This window comes from Ranitomeya variabilis, chromosome 4 (genome assembly GCF_051348905.1).
Source record: "Ranitomeya variabilis isolate aRanVar5 chromosome 4, aRanVar5.hap1, whole genome shotgun sequence".
In the NCBI taxonomy this organism is placed as follows: domain Eukaryota; kingdom Metazoa; phylum Chordata; class Amphibia; order Anura; family Dendrobatidae; genus Ranitomeya; species Ranitomeya variabilis.
The window spans coordinates 319,608,559-319,628,605 of NC_135235.1; positions in this window are offsets into that span (position 1 = coordinate 319,608,559).

Consider the following 20,047-nt stretch of genomic DNA (forward strand, 5'->3'; position numbering starts at 1 on the left):
TGATAGTTTTTGTACTGACCGCACAGATCCCTGCTATCTTCTGTCTATTTAGTGTTAGCGGGCCTCATTTGCTTAAACCTGTTTTTCATTCCTACGTTTGTATTTTCCCCTTAACTCACCGTTATTATTTGTGGGGGGCTGTCTAAACTTTGGGGTTATTTCTCTGAGGCAAGTGAGGCTTTGCTTTCTCTCTAGGGGTAGCTAGTTTCTCAGGCTGTGAAGAGGCGTCTAGGTTTTTAGGTAACGCTCCACGGCTGCCTTTAGTGTGTGTGGATAGGATCAGGATTGCGGTCGGTATAGTTCCACATTCCCGGAGCTTGTCCTACTATTCGGGTTTACCTATCAGGTCAGTTTGGTGATCCTACCACCGGATCATAACAGATGCCCTTTCTAGGAGTTTTTTGCCTGATTCTCCTGAGGTCCTTGAACCGGTCGGCATTCTGAAAGAAGGGGTGGTTCTTTCTGCTATTTCCCCTGATTTACGACGGGTTCTTCAGGAATTTCAGGCTGACAGACCTGATCGTTGTCCAGTGGGGAAACTGTTTGTTCCTGACAGATGGACTAGTAGAGTGATTTCTGAGGTTCACTGTTCTGTGTTGGCTGGTCATCCTGGTATTTTTGGTACCAGAGACTTGGTTGGTAGGTCCTTTTGGTGGCCTTCTTTATCACGTGATGTGCGTTCTTTTGTGCAGTCCTGTGGGACTTGTGCGCGGGCCAAGCCTTGTTGTTCCCGTGCTAGTGGGTTGCTTTTGCCATTGCCGGTCCCTGAGAGGCCCTGGACGCATATTTCTATGGATTTTATTTCTGATCTTCTGGTTTCCCAGAGGATGTCGGTTATCTGGGTTGTTTGTGACCGGTTTTCTAAGATGGTTCATTTGGTGCCTTTGCCTAAATTGCCTTCCTCTTCAGATTTAGTTTAGTTGTTTTTTCAGCATGTGGTTCGTTTGCATGGTATTCCGGAGAATATTGTGTCTGACAGAGGTTCCCAGTTTGTTTCTAGGTTTTGGCGGGCCTTTTGTGCTAGGCTGGGCATTGATTTATCCTTTTCCTCTGCATTTCATCCTCAGACAAATGGCCAAACCGAGCGAACTAATCAGACCTTGGAGACTTATTTGAGATGCTTTGTGTCTGCTGATCAGGATGATTGGGTGTCCTTTTTGCCATTGGCCGAGTTTGCCCTTAATAATCGGGCTAGTTCGGCTACTTTGGTTTCGCCTTTTTTTTGTAATTTTGGTTTTCATCCTCGTTTTTCTTCTGGGCAGGTTGAGCCTTCTGACTGTCCTGGTGTGGATTCGGTGGTTGACAGGTTGCAGCAGATTTGGGCTCATGTGGTGGACAATTTGGTGTTGTCTCAGGAGGAGGCTCAACGTTTTGCTAACCATCGTCGGTGTGTTGGTTCCCGGCTTCAGGTTGGGGATCTGGTCTGGTTGTCTTCCCGCCATGTTCCTATGAAGGTTTCTTCTCCTAAGTTTAAGCCTCGGTTTATTGGTCCTTATAGGATTTCTGGGATTATTAATCCGGTGTCTTTTCGATTGGCACTTCCGGCCTCTTTTGCTATCCATAATGTCTTCCATAGATCTTTATTGCGGAAATATGTGGTACCCGTTGTTCCCTCTGTTGATCCTCCGGCCCCTGTGTTGGTTGATGGGGAGTTGGAGTATGTGGTTGAGAAGATTTTGGATTCTTGTTTTTCGAGGCGGAGGCTTCAGTATCTTGTCAAATGGAAGGGATATGGCCAGGAGGATAATTCTTGGGTTTTTGCCTCTGATGTCCATGCTGCTGATTTGGTTCATGCTTTTCATCTGGCTCGTCCTGATCGGCCTGGGGGCTCTGGTGAGGGTTCGGTGACCCCTCCTCAAACGGGGGGTACTGTTGTGAATTCCGCTTTTGGGCTCCCTCCGGTGGTTGTAGGTGGTAATGCAGTTGTCCCTGAGTTGCAGTCCTGGTCAGGTGTATCTGCTGATTGCAGTTCTGACTGGGGTATTTAGGCGTGCAGGATTCATTAGTCCTTGCCAGTTGTCCATGGTTGTTGGGAGGTTTTGGTCCTGGTTTGGTTCCTTCTGCCTTCTGCCAAATCAGCAAAGATAAGTGTCTGGTTTTGTTTCTGTGGCACACATGCTGTGTGCTTAATAATTCTGTGCTATTCAGTGTTTTTTTTTGTCCAGCTTAGATTGTGTCAGTATTTTCTCAGTCTTGTTGGATTCTCTGGAGTGGCAGATATACATTCCATGTCTTTAGTTAGATTGTGGAACTTTTTGTATTATCTGCTGTGGATATTTTTGGAAGGGTTTTAATACTGACCGCTTAGTATTCTGTCCTATCTTTCCCTATTTAGCTAGAGTGGCCTCTTTTGCTGAATCCTGTTTTCTGCCTGCGTGTGTCTTTCCTCTCCTACTCACAGTCAATATTTGTGGGGGGCTGCCTATCCTTTGGGGTTCTGCTCTGAGGCAAGGTAGTATTCCTATTTCCATCTATAGGTTCCATCTAGGGTTTGTTAGGCACACCCCACGGCTACTTCTAGTTGCGGTGTTAGTTCAGGTTTTGCGGTCAGTACAGTTTCCACCTACTCCAGAGAAAGTTCATGCGGCTCCAAAGTCACCGGATCATAACAGGACACTATACTGACAGACACAGCAAACCTTGCCACTGCTCGCATTGATGTGCCATCCTGGATGAGCTGCACTACCTGAGCCACTTGTGTGTGTTGTAGAGTCCATCTCATGCTACCACGAGTGTGAAAGCACAACCAACATTCAAAAGTGACCAAAACATCAGCCAGAAAGCATTGGTACTGAGATGTTGTCTGTGGTTCCCATGTGAAGAACCACTCTTTTATTGAGTGTCTTGATAATTGCCAATAATTTCCATCTGTTGTCTATTCCATTTGCACAACAGCATGTGAAATTGATTGCCAAACAGTGTTGCTTCCTAAGTGGACAGTTTGATTTCACAGAAGTTTGATTTACTTAAAGGTACCGTCACATTAAGCGACGCTGCAGCGATAGCGACAGCGATGCCGATCGCTGCAGCGTCGCTGTTTGATCGCTGGAGAGCTGTCACACAGACCGCTCTCCAGCGACCAACGATGCCGAGGTCCCCGGGTAACCAGGGTAAGCATCGGGTTGCTAAGCGCACGGCCGCGCTTAGTTACCCGATGTTTACCCTGGTTACCAGCGTAAAAGTTAAAAAAACAAACAGTACATGCTCACCTGCGCGTCCCCCAGCGTCTGCTTCCTGACACTGACTGAGCTCCGGCCCTAACAGCACAGCGGTGACGTCACCGCTGTGCTTTCACTTTCAGTTTAGGGCCGGCGCTCAGTCAGTGTCAGGAAGCAGAGGCTGGGGGACGCGCAGGTGAGCATGTACTGTTTGTTTTTTTAACTTTTACGCTGGTAACCAGGGTAAACATCGGGTTACTAAGCGCGGCCCTGCGCTTAGTAACCCGATGTTTACCCTGGTTACCAGTGTAAAATATCGCTGGTATCCTTGCTTTTGCTGTCAAACACGGCGATACACGGCGACCTAGCGACCAAATAATGTGCAGACCTTCTAGCAGCGACCAGCAATTTCACAGCGGGATTCTGATCGCTGCTGCGTGTCAAATACAGCGATATCGCTATCCAGGTCGCTGCAACGTCACGGATCGCTGGCGATATCGCCTAGTGTGACGGTACCTTTAGCCTGGAAAGTGGGTAATACCCATGGAGCTTCCCAGGCTATAAATATCAGCTCACAGCTATATAATTAGCCTTTACTGGCTATTAAAATGGAGGACCCTAAAAAAATGACATAGGGTCCCCCTATAATTAATAAGCAGCAAAGGCTATGCAGACAGCTGTGGGCTGATATTAATAGCCTAGGAAGGGGCCATGGATACTGGCCCTCCCAGGCTAAAAACATCAGCTCTCAGCTGCCCCAGAAAAGGCGCATTTCTAAGATGCGCCAATTCTGGCACTTAGCCTCGCTCTTCCCACTTGACCTGTAGCTGTGGCAAGTCGAGTAATAGTTGAGAAGGTTGATGTCACCTTTGTATTGTCAGGTGACATGAAGACCAGAGGTTGGTAATGGAGAGTCGTCAATAAGACGCCCCCATTACTAACCCCATAGTCACATTGTAAGAAAACAGACACCCAGAAAAAAGTCCTTTAATGAAAGAATGACACAGACTGCTTTAATATTCATAATTAAACCATACTTACAACCCCGCCTAATTCCATCTCATTCTCCTGGAATAAAACTAAAATAAAAAACAACAATATACCATACCTCTCTGTCGTTCTGTCCCACGCTGTAATCCATGTCTGGGAGAGAAATAGTTTTCAACCTGGACGGTGCCAAGATGCGACTGTCCAGGCTGAGAAACACTGGTGAATGAACTGCTGCGAGCGCAGCTTCAGTGACTAGCGGTGACGTCACTGAGGCTGCGTTCCCAGCCGGGCTGAACTGTGGTGACCTTGGTGATATTCACGCTAGCACCCTGAGAAAGTGACAGGGTGCAGAGACGAGTTCATTGCAGTGAAATTCTCCTGATGAACTTACCTCTCATTTGGTGAATCGGGACCTTCTTGTACAAAAGTGCTCTGAGTATATTCCATACATATGGATGTAATACAAGGAGAGATCACTGTCATATAAAAATGTATAAAACAATAAGACTCAAATTGACCTAAACCAAAGGTATCATAGTCAGAAATATAAAAAAACACCTTATGGGTTTCTAATTATGTACTTTTATAACAATGAGAACAGTCTTACATGAGTCTTTCCAAATGGTTTTCATTTACCAAGTATAACCTTCATGGAAGTGACGAAGCTTGAAAGGAAGCTTGACTGAGAGGAAGAAGCTAAAATCCAATTGCTGATTCCTCTGCTCACCCGAATTAGAGCAGACTAGCCAGTTTTCCACTCCAAACTAGGACCATAAACTGGGATTTAACTGGTCTCTCCAGATTTTAAGCCAGTTTGCTTATCTAAATTAAGAAGCATCGACTAGACTTTACTGGCTTTGCTAGATTTCAGCAAGTTCTTCTATCTCCTTTCACAAGGACAAGGCATAGTAAACAAGTTAACCTATATCAAAAGGATATAAACTGGCTTACTCTGCAATGCAAGGTTGCACCACAGGAGATTATGGCTATTGTGATATGAGTCAATAGATCAGAGGCATATGACATCAGGCCACGTTAAACAAATGAGGTATCAAGCCAAACCATGAGGCAGCAGGCAAAGCCAATCCGTGAGGCACCTGGTCCAGCCAATCCATAAGGCATGATGTAGCAGGTCAGGCCAAGCCATAAGTTGGCATGCCAAGCTATGACACCGTTGGCCACGCCATGAGATAGCAGTCCAAAACATGAAGCAGCAGGCAGCAGAAGGGAAACCAGACTAATGGACTGCTTCACATGGAGAGTTATGACCCAGAGGCAACCAGTCTGACATTCTGAAGGGGGAAGTGAATGTTGTCTTTTTATATGCTATAAATTTATTGACCTTCTGCAGCTGAGACATCGTATCCCATTGGTGCTGTCGTGGGTAAATGGAAAATCATTAATTTGTGGAACCTCAAATTTAGGAAAGCCTTTAACAATGACAGGAGGAGATGGTAACTTGGCTGTGAAAGCTGGAGATCACTAATGTTTTAGAAGGAATTTGTGGAGAACATTAAGAAACCTAAAAGAGACAAGAACTTGAAGATGGAAGACAGGTGTAGTAATTACTCCTAGGATTTTTTACATTCCAATAACCAAGTACTCAATGTATTACCTGGTTAAGGCAAAGGGGTAGATCCTCTGATCGGCAGATCTCCTTTGACCCTCTACAGCCAAATATAAATTACACTGCACCTCTAACCATATGTTATTCGCTGAGAGACTACTTCAGCTTCAGGGTGCGTCTACTTCTGAAGAGGAGAAAGAACAATCTCAATGGTGAAAAATACAACTGCAAAAAATCAGGAGGTCTAAATGGAGTCCTAATGACAATGGCTGAATGCAAAATCTATGAAAGGCAAAAAAAAGGGTTTTGGAACCCCAAGAACTCTGACTTTATGCTGAATACAGTGTGACTTAAGTTTGTGACATTGGTACTTGAAACAGAGGTAAACAGTGACAGAGGTAAGAAAATAGATTCGTCACTATCTAAAGCACGAGTTTACACTTTGACAATTTAACCACACTGAAAACACCCAAAAAAAAAATGACGTGAAAATGAAATTATACTTGTGTTCACTCACAGCCAACATCTGATGGCTATACAGTATATGCCCCCCTAAATCCAGACAAAAACGCAATATAAAAAAACGCAAGAATCAGTCCAATCAATCATGGTGTTTATTTAAACCCATTAATACCTAAATGTGTTCACTGCATTAGTTAATTTACAATAAAATAATTTGTTTTTCCAAACAACTTTATTAACATTTTCAACCAAAACAAGACATAGAGAGAGCAAGGTTAACATAAATGCAATGACATGAAACATTCATGAAGCATAAAACTAAAAATAGAATAAAATAAAATAGCAAAACAATAAATACAGTACCGTATATACTCGAGTATAAGCCGACCCGAGTATAAGCCGAGGCCCCTAATTTTGCCACAAAAAACTGGGAAAACTTAATGACTCGAGTATAAGCCTAGGGTGGGAAATGCAGCAGCTACTGGTAAATGTCAAAAGTAAAAATAGATACCAATAAAAGTAAAATTAATTGAGACATCAGTAGGTTAAGTGTTTTTGAATATCCATATTGAATCAGAAGCCCCATATAATGCTCCATAAAGTTTATGATGGCCCCATAAGATGCTCCATATTAAAATATGCCTCATATAATCCTGCATAAAGGTTAATAATGGCCCCATAAGATGCTCCATAGACACATTTGCCCAATATAATGCTGCACAAATGTTGATTATGGCCCAATTAGATGCTCCATAAAAATATTTGCCCCATATAGTGCTGCACAAACCTTGATTATGGCCCCATAAGATGCTCCATACAGACACTTGCCCCATATACCGTAATGCTCCACAAACGTTAATTATGGCCCCATAAGATGCTCCATACAGACACTTGCCCCATATAGTACTGCACAAATGTTAATTATGGCCCCATAAGATGCTCCATACAGACACTTGCCCCATATAGTTCTGCACAAACGTTGATTATGGCCCCATACAGACACTTGCCCCATATAGTGCTGCACAAACGTTATGGCCCCATACAGACAATAGCCCCATATAGTGCTGCACAAACGTTATGGCCCCATACAGACACTTGCCCCATAAAGTGCTGCACAAACGTTATGGCCCCATACAGACACCTGCCCCATATAGTGCTGCACAAACGTTATGGCCCCATACAGACACTTGCCCCATATAGTGCTGCACAAATGTTATGGCCCCATACAGACACTTGCCCCATATAGTGCTGCACAAACGTTATGGCCCCATACAGACACTTGCCCCATATAGTGCTGCACAAACGTTATGGCCCTATAAGATGCTCCATGCAGACACTTGCTCCATTTGCTGTTGCTGCGATAAAAAAAAAATCACATACTCACCTCTCCGTCGCTCAGGCCTGAGGCACTTTCTTTATTCACCTGACTTCATTCCGGTGCGGCTCCATCTTCAGCGTCTTCTGCACTGACATTCAGGCATTATACTCACCTACTCCTGGCGCGGTGCAGTCCCTGCTTCCCCGACGCCGCAGCTTCTTCCTGTACTGAGCTGTCACCGTTACCGCTCATTACAGTAATGAATATGCAGCTCCACCCCTATGGGAGGTAGAGCCGCATATTCATTACTGTAATGAGCGGTACAATGTGACTGCTCAGTACAGGAAGAAGCTGGGGCACCAGGGACGTGCAGGGACCTGCAGGGACCGTGCCAGGAGCAGGTAAGTATAATTAGACAGCCCCCGCTTCCCCTCCCCTGCCAAACCCTGGGTATGAACTCGAGTATAAGCCGAGAGGGGGACTTTCAGCCCAAAAAAGTGGGCTGAAAATCTCGGCGTATACTCGAGTATATACGGTAAATTCTTATGGAAATATTTCCAGCCAGCGAGACCATTTTTTCAAAAAGGAAGGAAAGCAGCCATTCAGTAACGCCAATTTTTGTTCATAGGATTTATGCAAAGCCAGTTTGTCAATTTCTTGTGAAGAGGGTACTTTAGAAGATTTTTAAAAAAAGCAATAGCATTCTTAGAAACTAAAAGCAGATGTATAAAAAGTTTCCTAAAAGGTGGAGTCAATTGATCTGCATTCAACGAGAGCAGGGCCAACTGAGGAGACAGAGAAAAATCCGAACGTTTTAATATAATAGAAATAAGAGAAGAGATTTCATCCCAAAAAGGTCTAATACGTGGACAAAACCAAAATAAATGGGAAAGGCTACCATAATGTCCACAATCCCTCCAGCAGAGAGGGGAATTGGAAGGATTAATAAATGCTAAGCGAGACGGTGAATAATACCACCTAGAGATAAGCTTAAAATAAGACTCATGAAGAGCCATGGACATGGTGGCAGAATAAGTCAAGGACATGGCCAGTTCCGAATCATCTAGAGCTACAGAAAGATTCAAAGTAGATTCCCATTTGCTCATGTATGGGGATTTTATAATTTTGAAATCATTATTAAACCACTGGTAGATATATTGAGTAGACCAAAATATGCTACGACCAGAGTTGCATAAAATATTAATCGCCGGCTCCGATAAAGGAGGGCGACCAGTCACCAGTGGCTTCAAAAAATCCTTTAAAATAGTAAACTGCATAAAAGCCGATGACGGAACACCAAACCTATCTTTAAGGTGGGTAAATGACACAAACTTGTTACCATCAAAGATGTCATGTAGTTTAGAGATTCCCCAGTCAGACCAATTTGAATGCAGATCAAACGAGAAAACAGTAGCCAAAAAAGAGAGGGGAAGTCTCAGCATAAGCTCCATCTTGGCAAAACCGCTTTTAATTTTGAGAAATTTCCACCATGCCACAAGAACAGCTACAAAAATCGGATCCATGGAATCAAGTTGTGGAAGATTGACAGAAGACAAAAAGTCATCAATAGATCTCGCACCTGGAATGGGAAGAGAGGGATCAGACCGCAAATTATAAAATTGATTGAAATATTATGCAAATTCATTTGTAATGTCCTGTGGGTGGGTGAGAGAAATGCCCTTAGGAGAAATGATCTTGTCGATTCGATTAGGTATTCTAACCTTTTTAATTTTATTGAACATAAAACAAGTGGGCTTGTTAAGGGACATATAATGATTGAGTTTTGATTGTTTGACCGCAGAGTCATAAAATGAAAAAATTGTGGCCCTCAAGTCATTCCAAAGATGGGATAAATCAGTCAAAGTTTTGGAACAAGGGATTGGGCTATTGGTCAATGCCAGCTCCAACTCCTTCTCTTTAATGAAGGCTTGTAAACGTTTAATCTTTTGGCAGTTAAAATTTTTAATACGAGAGGAAATATGAATGAGTGCCACGTAGAACGGCCTTGTGCGCGCTCCACTGGAGGAATGGCTTGGAAAGGTCATACACATTCTCAGAAAAATAAAGCTTAAGAGATCTAGAAATTTCCTCATGGTATGTAGGATTTTGAAAAATAGAAGCATTACACTTCCACAACGGTTGCTTATTGATAGAGTGACCTTCAATCAGTTTGGAAATGACAGGGGCATGATCCGAAATGGATTTATTAACAATGGATATAGAGGAAAATCTAGGGAGGGAGAACACATCTGATAATATCAGATCAATGCGAGAAGCTGACAAATGGGAGTCAGAAAAATACATGTATTCCCTTGAAGTAGAGTTTAAACATCTAAAGATGTCATAAAGTTCGTGAGTAAAAAGCCAATTATTTAAAGAGGGGAAGTTAAGCCTATCTGAGGATGAGGCATCAAGTATATTATCAGGGACCAAATTAAAGTCTCCTAAAAGTAAAAGAATGCCTTTTTTAAGTGGTTCAATTTTTTTCAGCAACTTATCTAAAAATTTAATTTGACCCTTATTAGGAGCATAAATATTTACAATTGTGTGAATTTGGGAATTTAACTTGCAAACAAGGACATGAAAATGACCATTCACATCAACCAATTCCTCCAATAGTTCAAACGACAAGGAGTCTCTGATCAAGGTCATAACGCCTGCCCCTTTAGAAGGACCCAAGAGGCTTCAAAAACATGGGGGTAATTTTTTAGGGCAAATGCAGGATGATTATGTATCTTAAATTTAGTCTCTTGCAGGCACACCACATCCGCAACAGATTTATTAATTTCCCTCTGAAAGGAAAAACGTCTATTTGGGCTATTAAGACCCCTCACATTATAGATAACCAAAGTAAGCACCATGAGAGAAAAAAGAAAGAAAAAATTGGCAGTAGTAGGCAATCACCGGCTGGAAAGTAACAAGAAAAAGAAATCACTACCAAGACTAAATAGACAAAGAAAAGTACAAACTTTAAACTTTACAGTACTAGAGCACTAGAGGGAAACCAAGAAAATGGCTCTCCTTCTTGTACCGGGGAAAAAGTCCGTGCAGCGCAAGGCCAAGGAGACCCTCATTAGTACCAATAACAAATATTTAAGATTGAACAAATGAATAATAGAAGCACAATATCATACAATATTAGAAAACCCAGGTACGCAAATCAAAAAATGACAAATTGAGCTCAAGTGACATGGCCTGGACCTGTGGAAGTAGATGCAGGAACGGAAGGAATAACACCGTGGGATTTCAAAAATAGGAGACCCTCCTTAGGTGTAAGAAAAACTGCATTTTTCCCCCTATAATTAAAGATGAGCCTCAGAGGAAAACCCACTTGTAAGGAAGGCCTTTCCCTCTCAGAACGGAGGTGAGTGATCTAAAGTGCCTCCGACCCTCAATAGTTGCTTTGGACATGTCAGCAAACAACTTAAGATGGTGATAGGGTTCCGGGAATCCTCCTTTAATTTTGACCAGGTTTTGTATTTTCTCTTTAATGTGATAAAAGTGAATTTTCATGATAACATCTCTAGGGAGGTCTTCAGGGACAGAAGGAGGCTTAGGAAGACGATGGATACGATCTATAATGAGATCCGTATCTGAAAGATTGGGAATCATCCTCCTAAAAATCCCCTCAAACTCAGGAAGCTACAATAAAATAATTTGTATCCAGATATATTTGTTAGAGGAATTCTTTTCCTTTTCCTGCTCTCACTACGTCTACAAGTAGCTGCAGTCTTCTATGGCTTTTCAGAGTTGGTCACTAGATGGCAGCTGCACAGAGCTCCTGAGTTCTGACGACTCCTGTTGCCTACAGGAAAGCAGACATAGTCATGTAATAAAATATTAGAAAAATTATATTAATGAGAGCAGGGGCATAAGTATAGTGGGTGCAGGGATTTCAGTCGCACTTGGGGTCTGGTACCCACGGGATCCAGAAAGGTTCCTGTGGATCATACAGCCAAAAGTTTTGAGAATGACACCAAAATTATATTTTCACATGATCTGCTGCCCTCTGGTTTTTATTAGTGTTTGTCTGATGTTTATATCACATACAGAAATATAATTGCAATCAAATTATGAGTACCAATAGGTTATATTGACAGTTAGAATGAGTTAATGCAGCAAGTCAATATTTGCAGTGTTGACCCTTCTTCTTCAAGACCTCTGCAATTCCCCCTAGCATGCTCTCAATCAACTTCTGGACCAAATCCTGACTGATAGCCGTCCATTCTTGCATAATCAATGCTTGCATTTTGCCAGAATTTGTTGGTTTTTGTTTGTCCACCCGTCTCTTGATGAATGACCACAAGTTCTCAATAGGATTAAGATCTGGGGAGTTTCCAGGCCATGGACCCAAAATCTCTATGTTTTGTTCCATGAGCCATTTAGTTATCACCTTTGCTTTATGGCAAGGTGCTCCATCATGCTGGAAAAGGCATTGTTGGGCGGCAAACTGCTCTTGGACGGTTGGGAGAAGTTGCTCTTGGAGGACATTCTGGTACCATTCTTTATTCATGGCTGTGTTTTTAGGCAAGACTGTGAGTGAGCCGATTCCCTTGGCTGAGAAGCAACCCCAGACATGAATGGTTTCAGGATGCTTTACAGTTGGCATGAGACAAGACTGGTGGTAGCGCTCACCTCTTCTCCGAATAAGCTGTTTTCCAGATGTCCCAAACAATCGAAAAGGGGATTCATCAGAGAAAATGACTTTGCCCCAGTCCTCAGCAGTCCACTCCCTGTACCTTTTGCAGAATATCAGTCGGTCCCTGATGTTTTTTCTGGAGAGAAGTGGCTTCTTTGCTGCCCTCCTTGAAACCAGGCCTTGCTCAAAGTGTCTCCGCCTCACAGTGCGTGCAGAAGCACTCACACCAGCCTGCTGCCATTCCTGAGCAAGCTCGGCACTGCTGGTAGTCCGATCCCGCAGCTGAAACAGTTTTAAGATACGGTCCTGGCACTTGCTGGTCTTTCTTGGGCACCCTGGAGCCTTTTTGACAACAATGGAAGCTCTCTCCTTGAAGTTCTTGATGATGCGATAGATTGTTGACTGAGGTACAATCTTTGTAGCTGCGATACTCTTCCCTGTTAGGCCATTTTTGTGCAGTGCAATGATGGCTGCACGTGTTTCTTTAGAGATAACCATGGTTAACTGAAGAGAAACAATGATACCAAGCACCAGCCTCCTTTTAAAGTGTCCAGTGATGTCATTCTTACTTAATCATGACTGATTGATCGCCAGCCCTGTCCTCATCAACACCCACACCTGTGTTAATGGATCAATCACTAAAACGATGTTAGCTGCTCCTTTTAAGGCAGGACTGCAATGATGTTGAAATGTGTTTTGGGGGTTAAAGTTCATTTTCTGGGCAAATATTGACTTTGCAAGTACAGTAATTGCTGTTAAGCTGATCACTCTGACATTCAGGAGTATATGCAAATTGCCATTAGAAAAAATGAAGCAGTAGACTTTGGAAAAATTAATATTTGTCTCATTCTCAAAATTTTTGTCCATGACTGTATATGATTCAAAGGTCGTAAGAAGCCAGTGTACCTCAATGTGTATGTGGCCACAATCTGCTAAATTTTGTAACCAAAGTGTGGCCTGTAAGTTAAAAAAGAATTCTCCCCAAATCCAGTAATGTAATCAGCGCATCCATACATTTATATAGAAATAGGGGCATCTACAGTGTTATTCCCACGTCATTTGTATCGTACCATTCCAATATGCCATTACTTTATATTCAGTGGAAGTCCCAGATGGTTTAGAAAATTCATAAATTTACACCAATGCTGCTGAAAATGCAGTTTGATTAAGGGTAAGTTCACACAGGGCATTTTTCCTGCGTTTTTTATGCTAATTTTTAGCTGCTTTTTACAGTACCAGCAAAGCCTATGATATTTCAGAAATCTCATGCACACACATTAGTTTTTTGTGTGATCAGTATTTAGTGCTTTGCTGCGTTTTTTTGGACATAGAGCATGTCACTACTTTCAGCAATTTTGCTGCATTTTTTCAGCGTTTTTCACCCATTGACTTGAATGGGTGTTGAAAAATTGCAGCAAAAAACACAGGTATCATTATTTGCTGCGTTTTTGCTGCTGAGAATTCAAGGACATTAGCCTGGACAAAGAGAAAAAAAACGTATAAAAAAAAAACCCAACTCACCAAAAATGCACCTAAACCTGCGTTTTTGACTCAGCTTCTTTCCTGCCAAGAAGATCAGGTTTTGCTGCAGAAAAAAAAGCAGCAAAAACGCCCTGTGTGAATTTACCCTAAAGCTATGTGTCCACGTTGCAGAAATGCTGCGGAAGTGTTTGCAGCATTTCCGCAACTCCCTGCCGCGGGTAAAACGCATGTGGAATTCTCATGCATTTTCCAGCAAAACACAACTGTTTTGTGTTACACCTCGCAATACTTACCTGTCCGGCCGGCGCGCTACCGACGCTCCTCCTCGCTCCTCTTCCTCTGCTTTCCCTGGTGTTCGTCCCTTCGGCGGTCCGCGCATGCGCAGACGTGCTTCTCTCACCGCCGGGCTTTCTGGGAGGTCGTGACTCGCTGGCCCCGCCCCAATATAGCGGCACCCGTCGGGTATTTCTTTCCTGCATCTGACCGGGTAAGACGCCTTTGCGTCTATTGCGTTCGCTGGTTAATACCAGCATCTCCTTAGGTTCCTAGGCTCCGTGCGTCTCTTGCTTTGTTTCCAGGTTGTCTTTGCCTTCCAGTCCCGTGTTCCTGCTGTGCCTTCCAGTCCCGTGTTCCTGACGTGCCTTCCAGTCCCGTGTTCGTGACGTGCCTTCCAGTCCCGTGTTCCCGCTGTGCCTTCCAGTGTCGTGTTCCTGCTGTGCCTTCCAGTCCCGTGTTCCAGACGTGCCTTCTAGTTCCGTGTTCCTGATGTGCCTTCCAGTCCTGTGTTCCTGACGTGCCTTCCAGTCCCGTGTTCCTGACGTGCCTTCCAGTCCCGTGTTCCTGACGTGCCTTCCAGTCCCGTGTTCCTGACGTGCCTTCCAGTCCCGTGTTCCTGACGTGCCTTCCAGTCCTGTGTTCCTGACGTGCCTGCCGGTCCTTAATTCCTGCTGTGCCTGCTACTTCCGAGTCTCCGTTGTCTTCGTCCACGTCTGCCCTCATCTTCCCGGTCAGTACGTTGTCTCTTACTACCTCTATCTGTCCGGTGCCTCCGCCATTCTAGCCTCTTCAGTTGCACCTTCTTCCCTCCGTCCTCTGATCCCTCTGTTATATCTTCAGTCGTCCCGTTGGCTCCGGCAGTTGCGGCTTCACCCTCCTTGGGCCTGTCCCTAACGCTCCCTGTACAGGGGGTGGGACCGTCTGGTTCACTCGCCCCCGGGGGCTCTGAAGTCATGGCCCAGAGGGTCCACTTCCTAGTCCTAACATTTTGCAAGCGTTTTTAGCGTGCAGAATGCTTGCGTTTTCCAAGCGATTTGAAGCATCGCTTGGAAAAGTGATTGACAGGTTGGTCACACTTGTAAAGCATAGTGCTTGACAAGTGTGACCAACTTTTTACTATTGATGCTGCCTATGCAGCATCAATAGTAAAAGATAGAATGTTAAAAATAATTAAAAAATATGGTTATTCTCACCTTCCGATCTCCTCATCGGCGCTCCCGGTACGTTCCGGTCCCAGGGATGCTTTGCGTGAAGGACCTTTGTGATATCACGGTTGCATGACTGCTACATCATTTCAGGTCCTTCGCGCAATGTATCCCTGGGAACGGAAGCCGCCGCGTGCATGTGAGAGAGGCGGGAGGACTCCGGGGGCCATCAGAAGGAAGGTATATCCATATTTTTTATTTAAATTTTTTTTTTTTACAGAAATATGGATCCCAGGGCCTGGAGGAGAGTCTCTTCTTCTCCAGACTCGGGTACCATCCGCACATGAAGCGCTAACTTTACGCATGGTGGGCATAGCCACATGCGTAAAGTGAGCATTTCAATGCAATCCTATGGAGGCAGAATCGCTGCGATTCCGCAGAAATAATGAACATGTTGCGGATTTTACCGCTATGTGATTCCACCGAGGGAAAATCCACAGCATGGGCACAGCAACTGCGGAATCCCATAGGATTGCATGGGAATGCGTTTTTAAGCATTTCCGCTGCGGCAAAAAACGTGGCAGAAACGCATAAAAAATGCAACGGGGGCACACAGCCTTAATGGGAAATGCAAAAATAAACTTTATTCTCCAACACTCACAAAGGAACCACAGTTTTACTTTTTTCCCCCAACTCAAAAAGTATTAGTGAAGATAATATTTGGAATTGAGAGTCCTCAGTGGCTGATACCTTTTAATGGCTAACTGAAAAGATGGTAACAAATTGCAAGCTTTCGAGGCCTCTTCATCAGGCATAGACTAATACAACATCTGAAGAATCAAATATTTATACACAATACAGCACAGAACTGTCATTATGGAGAAGTGATAAACAGTTGTGCCCATAAATATTGGAACAGTTTGTAGATAAGGAATGTTTTGTTGTCCTCTGATTGGGGTCTGATTCTGATTCCGATGACCCCAAAAGGTCTGAAGTGCAAATTCTTTAATTGATGTAAAAAGACATAAATCCATGCAACACATTCATTCCTGCACTAAGACTGTCAAAGGTAGTCATAAGTTTATATTCCCAGATTCTCCTGTCTCTCTGAGATTTGAAGTTACCTTTTAATACAAGTAATTTTATGTCCATAATGCTATGATCGGGGAGACAAAAATGTTTGGCCACAGGTAGATCCATTCTTTTTTCTCTTATTATGTTGCGGTGAGGATTTATCCTTATTCTCAGTCTTTGCCCTGTCTCCCCCACATACAGACCCCCAGTTGGACATTTAGTATAAATAATTAGGTACACCATATTAGAAGTGATGCAGATGAAAGTACCTGGTATCTTGTAGTCCTGATGTGAATTGGGGATCTTTATCTTGTCCGTGGTCATTATAAATGGGTAGGTTTTACATTTTTTCTGGTTGCAAGAAAAGGTACCTGCAGCTGTTGGAGAGGACAGCGAGCTTCTGACAATGATGCTTCTTAGATTTGGGGGCTGCATAAAACACAGTAGTGGGGGGTCTGGAATGCATTGAACGGACTGCAGCAATGCAATATGAACCCTGCCTTACAGAAGAAAATGGACCATTAAATTTGTTGTGCAATTTCTCTTGAGTACGCCGATACCCCATATGTGGAGGAAATCCACTGTTTGGTCGCACTTCAGGTCTCAGAAGGGAAGACGCATTGTTTGACTTTTTGAAAACAAAAATAGCTGGACTCGAGAGTGGACGCCATGTCGCGTTTGATCTGCCTAAACAGTGGAAACCCCAAGTGTCCCAAATTTGGAAACTAGACACCTCAAGAAATGTATCTAGATGTGTGGTGTGCATCTTGAATCCCCAGGTGCTTCACAAAAGTTTATAACGTAGAACTGTGAAGATGAAAAAAAAATCATTTTACACACAAAAATTTACTTTTAGCCCCAGTTTTTTATTTTCACAAGGATAAGGGGAAAAATGGACCCCAAAATTTGTTGTGAAATTACTCCTGAGTACGCTGATACCCAATATGTTGAGGAAAACTACTGTTTGGGTGCAAGGTGGAGCTCGGAAAGGAAGTGCATTTCCGTTTTTTGCTCCCCTTCTTCCCAGAGCCATAACTTTTTTATTTTTCCTTCCATATGGCCATGTGAGGGCGTTTTTTTTGTGAGATGAGTTGTACTTTTGAACAACATCATTGATTTTACCATATAGTGAACTGGAAAAAAAATGAAAGTGCGGTGAAATTGCAAAAAAAGTGCAATTCCACTACTGTTTTTTTTTTTTTTTTTACCATGTTTACTAAATGCTAAAACTGACCTACCATTATGATTCTCTAGGTCATTACAAGTTCATAGACACCAAACATGTCTAGGTTCTTTTTTATTTAAGTGGTGAAAAAAATTCCAAAATTTGTAAAACAAATAAAAAAAGTGGCAATTTTCCGATACCCGTAGCGTCTCCATTTTTCGTGATCTGGGGTCGGGTGAGGTCTTATTTTTTGCGTACCGAGCTGACCTTTTTAATGATACCATTTTGGTGTAGATACGATCTTTTGATCGCCCGTTATTGCATATTAATGCAATGTTGCACCGACCAATAAAACGTAATTCTGGTGTTTACTGATCTGATTCTTTTTATATATTGATAGATAGGGCGATTCTGAACGCGGCGATACCAAACGTGTACTTTTAATTTTTTTTGTTTTATTTTGAATGGGGCGCATGGGAGTGATTTAAACTTTTATATTTTTTATTTTTTTTTCAAAAACATTTTTTTTTTTACTGGCTTCAATAGTCTCCATGGGAGACTAGAAGCTGCGATCATCAGATCGCCTGTGCTACACAGAGCAGGGCTTTAGCTTAAGCTGCGAGCGCCGACCACTGGGCAGCGCACATAGCAGATCAGAGACAACAACCACAGAGGTCTCCTGCAGACCCCGGATTGTTATACTAGCCCATCGGCGACCATAAGCAACCTTCGGTGATGTGACACGGGCGCTGATGGGTGAGGTTTGTGACGCGCGATTGTGTTAAATGCGGCTGTCACAGATTGACAGCGGCATTTACCATGTTAACAGCCGTGGGTGGATTGCGATTCCACCCGTGGCTGTTAGGGGCACATGTCAGCTGATAAAATGATGTGGGCTCATTGCTGGAGCCCGCATCAAACAGGGGGATGCAACCTTGGACGTACCTATATGTCACAGGTCGTAAAGGGGTTGAACAGTAAATTCGGGCACAAACGACCCAGGACTGTGGAGCAGCTAGAATCCTACATCAGACAAGAATGGGACAACATTCCTTTTCCAAAACCCTAGAAATTGCTCTCTCTACTTCCCAGACATTTACAGACTGTTGGAACAAAAAAGAAATATTAAACAATGGTGGAAACGACCCTGTCCTATTTATTTAAGATGTGTTGCTGTCACTAATTTCTAAATTAGTTACTTTTTTCAAATAAAATAGAAAAATGTCTAAATCTTCAGCTTTTGATCTGTTTGCTATGTTCTGTTGTGAATAAAATATGGCTAGAGGAGATTTCTAAATGATTACATTTGTGTTTTCTTTTCATTATTCACAGCGTCCCACCTTTTTTTGGAATTGTGGTTTCTTCAAGCAAAGAAATTAAAACTTATGAAACAAAGAAAGCATATGTAGTAAATGTTAAAGGGAATCTGTCAGCAGCTTTAACTATGTAACCTGAGAGCAGCATGATGAAGTGGCAGAGACCTTGATTCTAGAGATGTGTCACTTACTGGGCATCACTAGAGGACTAGTTATCTTGAGCCATGTAGTCCTCCTGCTCTGTGTAACCCTGCCCCAACCACTGATTGGCAGCTTTCTGCCTATGCATAGTGTGCATGGATATCTGCTAATCAGTGGTGTGGGCGGAGGTATACAGAAAATAAGAGAAAACTGTAGATCAGTAGCAGAAAAAAAGTGGTGCTTATTAAAACGTCGCCAAGTAGCCCATTAAAAGACCTCGCTGGAATCAGGGACTCTGCCCCATACATTATGCTGCTTTCACATTACTTAGTAAAAAGTATGTGATGTAGTCTCTTAAAATGGGTGTTACCCGTCCCAATGGATATGCCATAAGTGTACAGACCATGCGAGCCCCCAATGGGACCTGTATCTATCTTAAGAACAAGGCTTGTGACTCACTGCGGTGCAAAGGACCTCTCTCACCAGGAAAATGCAGATCCCATCGGTGGGACCCTCTGCTACCATACAACAGTGACATATCCTGTACCTGGGAATACCTCTTTAAATATTATCTATTTTGTGTAGTATTATGTGAAATTATCTGTCTTACAAAACAAAATGTAAACTTACAAAAGTCATTTTCAACTTAGAAAAAGCGTTTGTAATAAAGAAACAGATAAAACATGTATAATTAAGATATAGAAGGTCACAAAAACAATCACTTGGATGAATAAAATAATAAAAAACATTTAATAGTGTTGGGTCATAATGAGCAAAATTGGCAGAAAGAGGGTAGCGGGGTTGTACACTTTTAAGGAGAGTGGATCCCAAATGCTTTATATCCCTAAATAACAAACAGAGCAAATGCTCGCCCTCCCGGGTCCAGGGCTGGCTCCTTGCCGCTGCTCTGGTCTTGGCATTTTGCTTGCAGCAGAGACATGTTCTCAGCGTGCACCATAGTCACAGTCAATCACTGAGGTCAGCAACTCAGGCCGAGGTAGATGGCCCAAGCCGCTGCGCTCAGTGATTGTCTGCAGCCAGGATGCGCGTTCTTGACGTGACATCACAGCTGCAGCCAAAACACAGAGACGCAAAGCAGTGGTGGCGAGCCAGCGCCGGACCTGGGAGGGCGAGTATCTGCTCTGTTAGTTATTTTACAGCGTTTTAGGTCCACTTTCCTTAAAGGGGGTCCTGTCACCCGAAACACAGACAGCTTAAATTTGCGCCTGGCTGCATAACTGCAGTCAGCTTTATTTTTTTTTTAGAGAAATCGTACTTTGAAGCATCGGGGACTATAGGGAGGGATGTGACTAG